Source organism: Arctopsyche grandis, chromosome 3, assembly GCF_051622035.1.
Source record: "Arctopsyche grandis isolate Sample6627 chromosome 3, ASM5162203v2, whole genome shotgun sequence".
NCBI classification, from domain to species: domain Eukaryota; kingdom Metazoa; phylum Arthropoda; class Insecta; order Trichoptera; family Hydropsychidae; genus Arctopsyche; species Arctopsyche grandis.
Genome location: NC_135357.1, coordinates 7,694,552 through 7,708,358, shown reverse-complemented (window position 1 = coordinate 7,708,358; position 13,807 = coordinate 7,694,552). Strand labels below are relative to the sequence as shown.

Here is a 13,807-nt window from a genome sequence, read left to right as displayed (position 1 = left end):
GGTCTATTCTAATAGCTATTGATTCAGTGATCATTGTCTATTTTTACATACCTCTTATATTATATGTTATTTTTCTTCGGTCTCCCTCACGGGACCGAAAGTGAAAAGCCCGAAAACGCAAATATCGGAAGGCTAAGATCGAAAATCGAGAGATCTTGAGTAGAAAGATAAAAAAAGGGTGTCCGGTAAACGGTACTATGTATACATATATGTATAATATATATGAGTGTTATCCGAAATTATCTCTATTTTTGTCATACAGCCTTGTTAAATTTGTGCGCGCGCAAAATACGGGAGGAAAAGCCTGTTCCTCTTGTATCCTGCTCGCGCAAATTAAGTGAGTATGTACGACGGGGGGAGAGACCCTTTTTTTATCTTTCGATTTTCGATCTTTGCCTTCCGATATTTGCGTTTTCGGGCGTTTCACTTTCGGTCCCGTGAGGTAGACCCCAAATATTAACGCATTATTGAATTCTAAAGCATTCGTAAAAATATCAGAGCTGTAAAAACTCAACTACATATTATATTACAACTAGCGCACATCGTTGAGAGTGTATTTGCGCTTGTAGAGATATAATTTATTAGTTGAATTGTTTTCTAATATGAATGATCTAAATAAGTAAAGCAAGACATTGAGGTCTATATAATAAGGTATATTATGAACATATAAATTTGACTTTGGACATAGAATGATGTTTTGCAGTCTGTTTCACGTCATGTTGTATGTTTTAAATTTAGCAATTGTATGTCTTGGTATTAGTATAGTATTTAAAACATTGTGTAAAACTTTTGGCTACTTAGAAAACCTGAAAAATCGATCAATTTCTTGAAGAAAACTTGCACGCGACACTTCCTATTCAACGTAACGGATTTATCGCGTCGTTTCAAAGGAAAATCTGAGCGATTCGCCGAATAACGGATTACAAATTGCTCGATTGTTATGGAAATTTTAGGTTTCCGATTATTATGTGAGCCGCAGAAAGAATGAAAAAAAAAAGTAAAAATGAACGACCAAAAGGAAAGGGTTTCTACATTATTAGTTTACCAAATGAGCGAATTTACAATTCAAAGTAGCTTTTACGTAAGCCGAATAGGACGAAGCTTGAGTTTTTTTCAGGATTTATAAACGCTAATGTGCCTTGATTTATTCTGTGGTTAGAAAATGTTAATTCAGACGGCTAGTTCTAGGCAACCTTTAAGCTTAAGGGGTGTTTATTTTCGATTTATCAGAATTGCTGCATTGGAGGGGTTTTTTTTTTGGATTGTATCTGATATGCGGAGTGCGAAATCGCGTCAAACGAACGTCAAATTGCAGTTACAAAGATTGCAAATTTCGATAGGCAATCGTAACGGCGAAAGTTTCCAAACTGTCAAACCCCATTTCGCTATACGGAGCAACACGTTTGGGAAAAATCTCACTGGAGAAACTTTGACAAACGCCAAGTCGGGGTTAAAGTCACTCAAATAATCATTAATTTCGTAGCAAAAAGGACGAACGACACTATCAGGGCTTGGCCTGCTTTGTTTTTCGGAACTTTTGGCGCCTTCGTCGAAAACTTGGCAACAATTTAGCGATCTTTCAATTTTGAACGCGCTTTATCTGCTTTTTACTTTTACCGCCCTGCGAAATTCTCCGGGTTTTTTTTTGTCCGCCTCACGTTTTACTTTTTTTCTACTACGAATAATTTGTGACCTTTTGTGCGTCAAAACTTCAGACATTACTCAATGAAAGAATCTGAAAGTTGCGGCACGCAGTGTTCATGTTATAAAGGTCACATTTTCACCAAAACTCAAAGCATTCCAACGAGCACACACTTCAGATTTAAATTAATTGAAGCAAAAAAAAAAAAGAAAACCGAGGACTATCAATCAAAAAAAAACCACAAAAACTGACAGATTAGAACTAAATTGTAATTAAAACTCGTCTAGCAAGTATGTGTAATAATGAAAAATGTATTTATGTATGTATTAGTTTATAAAAACCGCAGAGTTGAGTTGTAGCTCTTGACGTATTTAATGTAAACAAAAAACTTTAGACAAAAAAAATGGCCAAAAAGCGGCTAGGGTGACTAGGAGGAAAAAATTCCCCCCATAAAAAATTCCTACATAAAAATATGTGTTGCACGTCCAAAAATTTTATAATTATTCCCTCAAATAACCTAATAATATTGTCAAGGAATTATATATTTTTTTCAGAATGTACAATGATTGTGTACAAGGGAAATAGAAACAAGATAAAAAAATTAAAATAATATCCGATGTTAATACGCCGCGGGCTGATTTCCTGAACGTGTAAAATTAACAAATAAAATGATTAATTTTGATTTTATTAATTTTCATTTCTAATATCGTAAATATTATATTGTATATATATATTTTTTATTATTATTTTTTTATTTCAATCGAACATGTACACTCGTCTTTACAGATCAGTCCTAAGCGAAGAGTGTACTAATACAGATGCAATACAATAATATAAACAATACAAGCATTTTATACAATGCGAATTCATACAAACATCATTCACAGTGACATCTATGGAGAAATTTTTGCAGCATTTTATTAAGACGCCGAATAACTTGAAAGTTGCAAGAGAGATTGGAAAGCAGATACCAATTTACAGGAACCGTTTCAATGTAAATCAGAAAATAATGACAAACTCTGATAGAAAACGAATTTCCTGGAGTCACAAACCAAGGTCTGACCAACAGCTACTAGTAGGAATCGAACCTTGACCACTCTGCTTGAAAGCATAATACGCTAACACTAGTTCACGCTGCTAGTTATAATATATATCTAAGTGATATAATATTTACCGGATCGTAAATTTCTTTAAAATTAAAATCAAATATAATATAATATTGTATTGTACGGTTATTTAAAAATAATTATGATGAAAATAAGGTAATTTATTTTTAGAAAAAAGTAAAATGAATTATTTAACAAATTATTTAAATGTTAATTTTAAATGAATATACCTACATACAAATGTATGTGTATGTAAATGTATATTTATATAGTGATATTTCTTTTTGGGAAAAAAATTTGGAAAAACAAGGAAAAATATGGAAATAAAAACAACATCGAAAAAATAAAATAAATCTTAGGTGTATCATCAGTGGACAGACAAAACGGTTCAAATCAAACAATTTTACGAGCACTTAAATTAGTCGAAAAAAAAAACCTTTTCTATATTTTGTTTATAAAATTAAGACGATATATAAAAACCTAATTAAGAAATCACCAATTCTCTCCGTAAACTTTGATCATGAGTATGGCAAAGTGCTCCATCTGCCATAGTAAGGGGGGAGGAGGCGAAAAGGGGGAAAAAAAAGATCAGAGCAGTGTGGACAAATGGGACAGTGTGGACGATAGACGTCACGGTGAAGGAAGATGCAGTATTTTCAAACGTGTCTATTACGACTATTTTTCACCATGATAATGGCGGACGTCATTTCCACTTATATTGATGACCAAACCGAGCAAAATGGCAAAGTTTGAAAACGATCGGATAAGAACCCAAACTTCGTCAGACGACAAAATCGATTCTGAACTAAGAAGAGGTTAGTAAATAAAAAACGGGACAGTCCTGGCCAAGACGGGACGTATGGTCACACCTTACTTTTAACGGATCTCAAAACCGCAACATCCAGTTTAATGAACACACAAGCAAGTTCCACGAAAATGGTAATTCTGAAGTAAGTACATGCGCCAAGTACCGAGGGAGTGGAAAAGTTTTTTCATTAAAAACGTCACGTCAACCTGCAAGCGTATTAAAAAAAAGCAAACTTTCTAATGCTGTGTGGGTATGTCAGTTTTGTGACTGAATAGAGAAATACACCCACCCACCCACCCACCCAATCTACACATTAATATTATTTCCTATGTGCGCATTTCTAGGCGGCGGAAGTTCAAAAAGTCATTTACAACCCGATTAAAAGTTCGAGCGATCGTCAAAACCTCAAGGGTGGATTGACTCCCCCTCTCGGTCGATTTTTTTTTAATTCCGAACGACGGAATTATCCAGGGAGTCTAAGCGTACGTGTCGTTTGACATCGGAAAAGAGCCTTTTTGATGTCGAACCCTCCCTTAAACCGATTATAAAGGGTGGGTATTAACGGGTTCGCGCCTCGTCCAAGGTGTTCTTATCTCTGAGACGGATTAACTTTTGGGACAACTTTTTTCTTTTCAATAATCTTAGAATTTCACTTATCGGATGGAAAGTAGACACATTTGGCTCCAACACGTGGGTCATTAGTAGAGGTTGGAATCTGAAGGGGCCGGAAACGTGCCGCCTATTGTTCCATTGTTGTAAATCCTTTGTAAAAAAGGTTCGGCAAACCTTTAACAATGCATTTACAATCTTTGAACAATAAACAGCCCCTTCAGATTCCGGGCTCTAGTCATTAGTTGAAGATATATGGAGGAAATAAAGCTATGTAGGTAGCATTCTGAGAATTGGAACAAATGTGAAAACATCAATTCCACATTCGCATATTATACATATCATAGCCAGCAGCATGGCTCGGTGGTTGCGTTTATGTTTGGTACCGAGAGGTTTCCGGGTTCGATACCGTGCTAATCTTTAATGCTGCTAGTTAAACTTGGATATTTGTGACTCCAAGTCGATCGCTTCCTATCAGAGTTTTCCAATTTATCTGATTTAATTGTTGAAATGATTCCTCCATCCTACTCGCTATGTCACAAATATCTGAATTTGATTTATGTACAATATATAAAAATGTATGAACAAGTCTAAATCCGCAGATGTCTCTATGGATTAATTAATTGTTAATTTCGTGTTCTCCAGTCTCTTGAAATATAGCGATTTATGTAATAAAAAATACTGCAATGGTTTTATAATTAATTGTCTAGGAAGGCGCATTGGGGTTTACCTTTTAGGCCTTCCTGGTATACATATATCTATGTAAAAATAAAATAAAATATGTCGAGATCATTTTCATGACATGATCATTGTTGACTGCCTTGCTGAATAAGAATATTAGCTACAGATTATGATTAGGGCGAAAACACACTGAGTGGTATGGGACGTCACGTGTCTTTGGCTTCCCGCTGTGACCGTGAATAGTGGGTGTTCCCCAAGCCGAATTCAGGTGTACTTGCAAGTGCAGAATATATGCATATTCATATGCAACCGACAAGTTTCTCCGACATTTCTTCAAATATGGGATTCACCGTTATCGATCACTGTCAAGAAATGATAAATATAAGGATAAAATATCACCGGAAATACTCCAGGGGGTGATTTTTGGGAATGTGTACCATGTACATATGTATATGGACTACGGGTGCTGCGTTTTTTCAAATATTTAAAAGTATCTAAAAAAATCACGTACCACTCAGTGTGCTTTCGCCCTTAATGTTTTATATGTACATACATACATAGCTGAGATAGCCAGTGACACGAACAAACGCTCACCGACATAATGTACCAGATAGAAGGTTCACGCGTCAGAACGTTCACGGATAAAATGTCTACACGAAATAACGTTCACGGACAAAATGTTCACGCGACAATATGTTCATCCATAAAACGTTAAAAATTAACTTTTTTTTACAAAAAAAACCCTCAATAATACGATGATACGTGTAGTGATAAATATTTTAACATTATCCTTGCACACTGAATTTTTTATGTATTCATATTATTAAGGAAATGCCATAGAATGTATACGAACCATGTAGAAAACTCTAGATTTACATAGCGAACAAGCGAATAAACATATTTATATTGTAACTTAGAGATAACGTGATTGGTACTCGTCGACCACTGGATTACTAGCACTGGTCACCTTTTATCACATCCTGGTTCCAAAAAGGCCTTGGTGTATGAATAAACCCTATACAGTATACAACAACCAACAAGTTCTCGCTTCTCATCGACCAATGATCTTTTTGTGCTGAGAGTACACGCTGTGTATTAACATTCAGAGCTGGCTGGTCAACGGATCAACAACAATAAAGTACCTCTACAACTACCCACTGCAACTTTCTATCTCGGAAACCCCTCTACACAACCCACACTAATTTTTCAATGTAAATTTATATACATAGAAAATAATTTTGAGCTAACAGAAGCTGGGCGAAACCCATGTTCACACGAATGCCGATGCGCAGACGTATAGTAAATTTGGTAAACATATTCATTAATTCGAAAAGGATTATTTGTGATAACGACCTCGCTAATTTGGATTACTCTTAATTTAAGTTTGCTTAAGACATTATTCAAACAATGAAACTCTCATTTCATACATTACAATGTACATATGTACATATAAAATATACACAGTTTAAACACACTCATAAACGGGTATGATCGTATCAGTTTCGGCAAAAGTTCAAAGTTTTGAAATGAAATTTGAGATCAATTGAAACACGTCGTAATTGAATTAATAGGAAGCGTGAGAGGGACCAGATTTTGCAGATTGCCAGGACCATGTTCGAGTTATAACGACGTGGACAAAGCGACTTTGAGTTTAATTAAACCGATATTTCGCCACTCGATCCTGCAGGACTTGGTGAATTTCCACTGCGATGCCGACATTGTCCCATCGACATTTCAGGACTTTAATTAAGTCCAACTTCGGCGAACGAGGATTTGGCGCGGCCAAAGCGCTCGCTTATGTGCCAATCAGCTGGTGCGGATTGCATTTGCACTTTCGATTGTGAATTGTTAAATTTTTTTCATCTGAAGTATAAGATGCTGTTTGCTCTCGTCAAGAGCGATTCAATGGGGTGGTGAAAGTTAGGAAGTTTGAACAGCTCGTTCAACACGGAACAGAATAAGATTTTAATTAAAAATAAATCCAAACAGAAAATAAATTGGTATATATTAATGTACATAGAACGTGCTTCCGCACACGAGTACATACATACAAAATAATATTGATATAAGAATCAAAAAAATAATTGTTTCGAATTGCGTATGGACTGGAGAAAAAACAGGCGTTTGCCGAATGCGAGAAAAATTTCAATATTTAATTTGAATTGTAAATAGAACGCTCGTTAAATATTGTTTCCATTTGAATGAACTTTCATATACAATTCATACAAATACATGAAAATTAAGTTTCATAAATCATGTAGTATAAAAGTATAGAGCAGCGTTTCTCAACCTTTTTTTTAGACCGTGGCCCCCTTTTGTGTTGAATATTTTTCTGCGCCTCCCCCCGTTTTTTCTCGAAAATAGAAGTAGTACATATTAAAAATATTATATAAACTCTATTTTATAATTACAAAAAATGGCGTAATTTCAGCTTTTCCCAGGGGGGGGGGGGTGTATTATATTAAATTAAATAAGTGTATATGAATTTTTCTATTTCTTTTAATAATTTTTTTTATTTAAATATATTTATCAATACAATTAATAGTAGGTTAATTTAAAAAAAAATAAAGAGATTTGGGCATAAACGCATATTTACAAAGTACAAAATAATCTCCTGAAAATACATTGAATGTTTTTTTTAATTCAAAAATTTAAAATTAGCATTAAATAAATGTTGAAAACTATAATGTTATTATTATAATATCATATAATTCATAATAATACACGAAACAACGTGGATAGTCCCGTTCAAATCTAGGGGGGGGGGCGGCCACCCACCCCAGCCCCTCCCAAATGACACCCCTGATTTTAAATTTGAACATACATACCTATAGTGCTGCTGGTCAGACCTGGATATTTGTGATTTCAGGTCGATCGTTTCCTATCAGAGTTTGCCAATTTTCCCTGATTTTATTGTTGAAAAGTTTCCCGATTAAAAATTGGCTAAAAACCTTCCTACCTACTATGTCACCACTATAGGTATGAGTATGATTAATATACCATAAAATTTATATACAATTCATAGATGTCTCGTTAATTTGCGAGTTTTCAGTAAATGCTGCGTTGTTTGTAATTGGCCAGGAAGGCGCATTGGGTTTACCTGTAAGGCCTTTCTGGTATAAAATGTAATAATAAAAATAAAATTAAACACGAAATCTATGGTCAAACATTGTACAGAAGTATTATAAGTTTCGTTTAAACTTATTTACATCACCATAACGGTTATAAAGAGGCAACATGTTCTCAATTTTTTTTTTAAAAGTTTGCATATTTGGCAACGAGAAGAAATATTACGTATGTATATGTTTATATGTACATATGTCAGAGGAAAATATTTTTCATATGTAACTTTACTCAAGGACTTTTTGGTTAAGAAGGTGCAAAATATTCATCAAGCGATTGTTATTCGATATGGCAAGAACAACTTTATTACCTGAAAAGTATAATAATAAAGTTCCAACACTACGCACCCCCCTTTCGAACTTTGCCCACAAAACAAACAACTCTCACGATTTGAAATTCAGCTCAGAGGAGGCATTTCGTACACGTGTCCTGTCCATCCTTTCGGTATCAAGTTTTCCCATTACGCGTCCCGAAATAGCTCCATTACAATAGGGAACGCTTCTTTCAATACACACTGAACCCTTTTGAACGGACGCACGGTGGTTCACTATTACAACAAGTGCCAGATAAAATTACGACAATTGAGTTATTTCTCAACTCTTTCAAATGATATTTTATGGATGACATAGTATCTAGTGACAATAATAACAGCTGTAATTATTCAAAGATACAGTTCGTTAGACATTTCTTCTATGGTTACGGAAGAAGAAATTACGTCGTCATCGATAATGTTCAATATAATAATTATGATTTCGAAATCGTTCTGAAATTAATTTCACAATAAATAGCATTTATTTGTAATTCTATAGTTTCACGAAGGTCAAAAAAATTTTGAGGTGAAACTAATTTAGAAGACTTGTTTGAAAAGAGTTTGCTGATTTTATCTCACATAATTGCCGAGAGAGTAATAATATAATATGTATATATATACAAATGTATAAAAAGAGCATTTAATATTAATTTATATTAAACTAGTGTTTTTACCCGGCTTCGCTCGGTATTTGTTATATAAACCGCTTAAACATCAATCATATAGTAAATATTTTATTTAATTTATTTGAATCTAATATATAATTTGGAAAAAGACTATACGTAACATTCGTTGGTTGGTTAGTTGTTTAGCTGGGAACAACACATTCGATTTATTTATTTTTCGATTCATAGGCGCCGATTCGATTTTTTTTCAATTCAAAGGTTTCGAAGTCCCCAGGGGCGAAGCCTTCGGGGGTGAAAACCTAGGGGGTGAAGCCACCGGGAGCAAAGCCCTACCCGATTTCTCTTCGGATTCTGGTATACATATAATGTCGAAAGAGTATATATGTTTGTTTGTTCGTGAGTCAATTTAATTAAAAAAACAAATGGGTATTCAAATAAATTTATATAAATTTAAACTATTCAAATAAATTTAATAAAATGTTTACTATTAGATTAGAAGCCGGGTAAAACCATTATTATACCACTATTTTATATTATATGAATATTCATTTGTTCGATGATGTCACGAATTTACGAACCAACAATAGTTACATACAAAGTCTCTTTCGAAATTAGATATTAGATGATAAGTTCAACGGTAACGCGTTCGAGTTATCAGTAGGAAGTTTACGAGTTCGACACCCTCCCAAGGCGAAAATTATTTTTTTTTGGTTTTTATATCGTATGTTATATAACGAATCTAAAATTTAAAATTTTTCGTCAAGTAAGGCAACCAGCAATGTATATAAGAATGGCATAATTCAATCCGGTGCACTAAAAACGAGTCACTGTGCGCTCACGCACCCTACACAATCCCATGACCTGGCAGAAGCACTAAATTGTTTCAAAACGATGCCAACGTCCGTAAATCTGACGACCCTTCACATCTTACCTGCGACATTATTAGCCACCCCGATGTTTATCTGGGGCGGGTTAGTGTCACCCCCCGTGGGGGTTTCGCACAGTCGGCACGCAACACTTTTATTTCACTTCATCTGACTCGAAATGGCCGCGTGTGTGTGTGTGAGTACGTGAAGGGTTGGGAGGCTAGGGAGTTATCCCGGCAGTACGTGCTACTAGAGCTTCGACGCCAAATTAGATGTCAAAAAAAAAAATCGCGTTGAGACACGGTAGTGACTAAAAGGTCACGTGCCGACCGGGAAGGATTACGTGCGCTGGAAACTTTGATTATACGCGGCCGCGCAATCCCGACGGTTTGCTCGTTACGTTGTCGCACTCCGCGTCTCCAGGATTAGATGGTGCGGAAAGCGATATTTTGATCCTCGGGCACGGCGCATGTACCCTTATGGGTCCAATGCTGATTGTATTGCTAGCCAGGTGCTTTAATGATCGTGGTTCGTATATCCTTCTAACTAGCGTAATTTGATCGAAGATCAAATAGCTATTCAATTAAAGCAGATTAAACATCTACATCTACATATATACATATATAAAAATGAATGTCTGTGTGTGTCTCGAATAGGCTCCTAAATCACTGAACCGATTACGATGGAACTTTCAGGATTTGTTGTATGCATGTCCAGGAAGATTACTGTGAAAAAAAACGGGAACGGAAACGGAAAAAACGGGAATGGGTGTCATTGCAACGCTATAATTTCAAATGTTTTCGCGTGGCGACCAACGTGTTCGCTGCCTGCGTTTTTCCGACAAATGGAAACGGGAATGGGAACGGGATAGGGAACGGGAACAGGGAATGCATGCGTTATTGTGGCGTTGCAACGCATACCGGGTTCAGCTAGTATATAGTAAAAACATGCACAGAAGGCAACATTTTTTAAAAATATCTGTATATATACATATGTATGTGGATTTTGAATAAAGATTGCTTGTCGGTTGGTATTTATAATGACATTTAGCAAGTTTCTGGAAATTTTAAATTTTGAACAAAAGGTTTCCGGAAACCCACTGGATGATGAAACTGTATGTATATTTATTTTGGAAAATTTTCAGTTTTAATAAAATATATTTAATATTATCATATATTTACAGACGGTAATCTGTGTGTGTTTGTGTGTGTGTGTGTGTGTGTGTGTGTGTGTGTGTGTGTGTGTGTGTGTGTGTGTGTGTGTGTGTGTGTTCTAACGCTAGCCGAACATAATGAATGAATCGTTAAAAATCGATAAATTCGTCGAGACTTGCGGTGGAGTCGAACCAGTGATCTCAAAATAGCCTCATATAGGTCTAAATTGAGCTTACGGTCACTAACACCACGCCAAACCCAATTCTTCAATTCGGCTTTTTTTTTAAACGTTAATTGAAAAATCGTTCCCGCCATATAAAAATACGTAATAATAATATCTTTTTTAGCGAGGTTTTGAACTATTTTTTTTTGTTTTCATATAAAACAATTAAATATATATTTTTAATTGAAGTTATTGAAATTAATTTAAATTTTAACGATATTTGAAAATAAATAAAATATATGTACTATAGAGATGAGAAATAGAGAGTAGGTGGCTAATATTGACGAAGAACCATTTCAACAACGAAATAAGATAAATTGTCAAACCCTGATAAGAAAGCATCGACTTGTGACGAAACCGTCATCCCTCAGTTGTTAGCATTATACGCTAACCACTGAGCTATGTTCCTGATTATGTCCATTAAAAATGTAAAATAAGAAAACTAATAAACTTATAAAAAAATATTAAAAAAATGTAGAATAAAATTTATGTTCATATAATATTATTTAAATTTAGAGCCGTATATTTTAAAAATATATGTTTATATTTAAAATACTTTCTTTTAAATATTAAAAAAAAATGTAAAATATTCTTAAAGTTTATACAACATTTAAATTTAAAACAACGCATATTTAAAAAAAAGTTATTTTTATTTAAGCAACTTTCCCGTTAAGATAAACAGTAGGTAAAATATGTAAATCACACCGCATAAGGAGGCACAAAAAAAACTAACCATCCAGCGCATTTATTAACCCACAGGTTTAAATTCCTCATTACAATAATACAATAATAAAACGAAACGACTCGTGCTTTATACACGTTTCCTGGAATTTTCATGTAGGTACGTTTTCGTTTCCTTCACCCCCCTCCCCCCTCATCCCTTCCATACACCCTATTTTCTACATACAGCATGTTTATCAATGCGCATGGGAAATTCGTTTCGCTGCATAAAAATAAAGAAGACGGAGAAAAGCACACTCCCTATACATACATGCATACATAATATTTCCCTTTCGCCAGCGCAACATAATAAAAGGTGGGGAGTCACTTTGGAAAAGTCGGCTACGTGTATATATCGTAGGTAAGCATATTTAACCCCTTTATAAATTACTCACCTATTCACGATAACGTATTCATCGAGTTAGGAGTATGTCTATAAATATGTATGAAAAGGGTTAATATTCGCATTTATTCGAACTTTTGTATATTACAGAAGTGAAACTCACTTACACACGAGAAATCTATGTACATGTATACAACAGGTAATAAAAAGGTTAATTTTATAAGGTAATTGTCAAGAAGAGGATACAGAAGGAAGGCTTCACCGCGTTTCATTTCAGCTAAAAGAAGTGGGGGTGGAATGTTTCTATAGAGTATATAATATATTTTTGAGCTCTTTTTCCTATTATGCTGTACATTTACATTAGAATAATATAATACTATGATTACTAAAAAAATTAAATTAAAATTGTAAAATAGAAAATGATCAGTAGAACAGTAGCTATTAAAATAGATATAAGATTGTATTGTGAACATAATTTAGTAATAATAAAAAGCATTTAAAAATCAAATATTCTATTCGTTACACTGTGCATAAGAAAGTTTTCACTCACATAATATATTGTCTTGAAATTGAATGAAATTGTTTATACATAAAAAATTCTTGGTTTCGCCCAAAAAAATACGGATGCGTTCGATATTTTTAAGGAAAAGCAGGGATGCGTTCCAATGTGCTGTTAATTATAGTTTGGAAAGGAGGTGGATATCGTTTAGGAACGCCCAATCTCGTCTGGTTTGAACGCCCAATCTCGTCTCGTCTGGTTTCTCGGCCTTGGTCCTTGCGCAAAACAAGGCCGGTTGGGCTTACCTTCCACCTTCCTCAACTACGCTGCTGGCGAGATCTTGTGGTTATTAAAAACACAGATCAACCGCTTCTTGTTAGAATTTTCAAATTTCTCTAGGTAATTATTATGACGGATCCAATAAATCGGTATCCTCCCCCTCAGTTTTTCATAAATTCGAATTATAAGCATCTCGAATTTTTTGAATCTTATAAATGCTACCTACATATTGTATTTCTCACAAATTTGCCGTGTATATAAAAAGTTTAAATTGTCCATATACATACATATGTCACGTTGTATTGCATATGTCCTGTTATGTCTGAAAAAAATGTTAGTACTTAGGTGCAAATGTGACACATATGATGTACATATGTATTACATCACGCATTAAAACCCAAAGAAAAAAGTATATATATATATATATATATATATATATATATATATATATATATATATATATATATATATATATATATATATATATATATATATATATATATATATATATATATATATATATATATATATATATATATATATATATATATATATATGTAGATAAAGAAAATGCACTTGTACAGTAATTTATATATGTATATGTACATACATATATTCATATGAGTGTTAAAGTTTTTAAGTCGACACGTTTGTGAAATTTCTTTCAGCCGAAAAATTTAATTTCAAGCCCTAATCTAAAGTTTGAACCTTTGCATTCGAAACACCTGTGCATACGCCGCAGAACAGCTTCCGTTTAAAGTGAAGATTTTTATTTAGAGAAATACCTACCCTAATACCTAAACTTTTCACTCTCGAAC

The 13,807-nt window shown here is 34.1% G+C and overlaps 1 protein-coding gene across 1 annotated transcript in view; it reads right to left on the bottom strand.

Annotated features, from left to right (window-relative positions):
* Tpst (tyrosylprotein sulfotransferase) overlaps positions 1-13,807 on the bottom strand; it is a 235,958-nt gene that overhangs the window by 2,766 nt on the left and 219,385 nt on the right. The window lies entirely within an intron of this gene.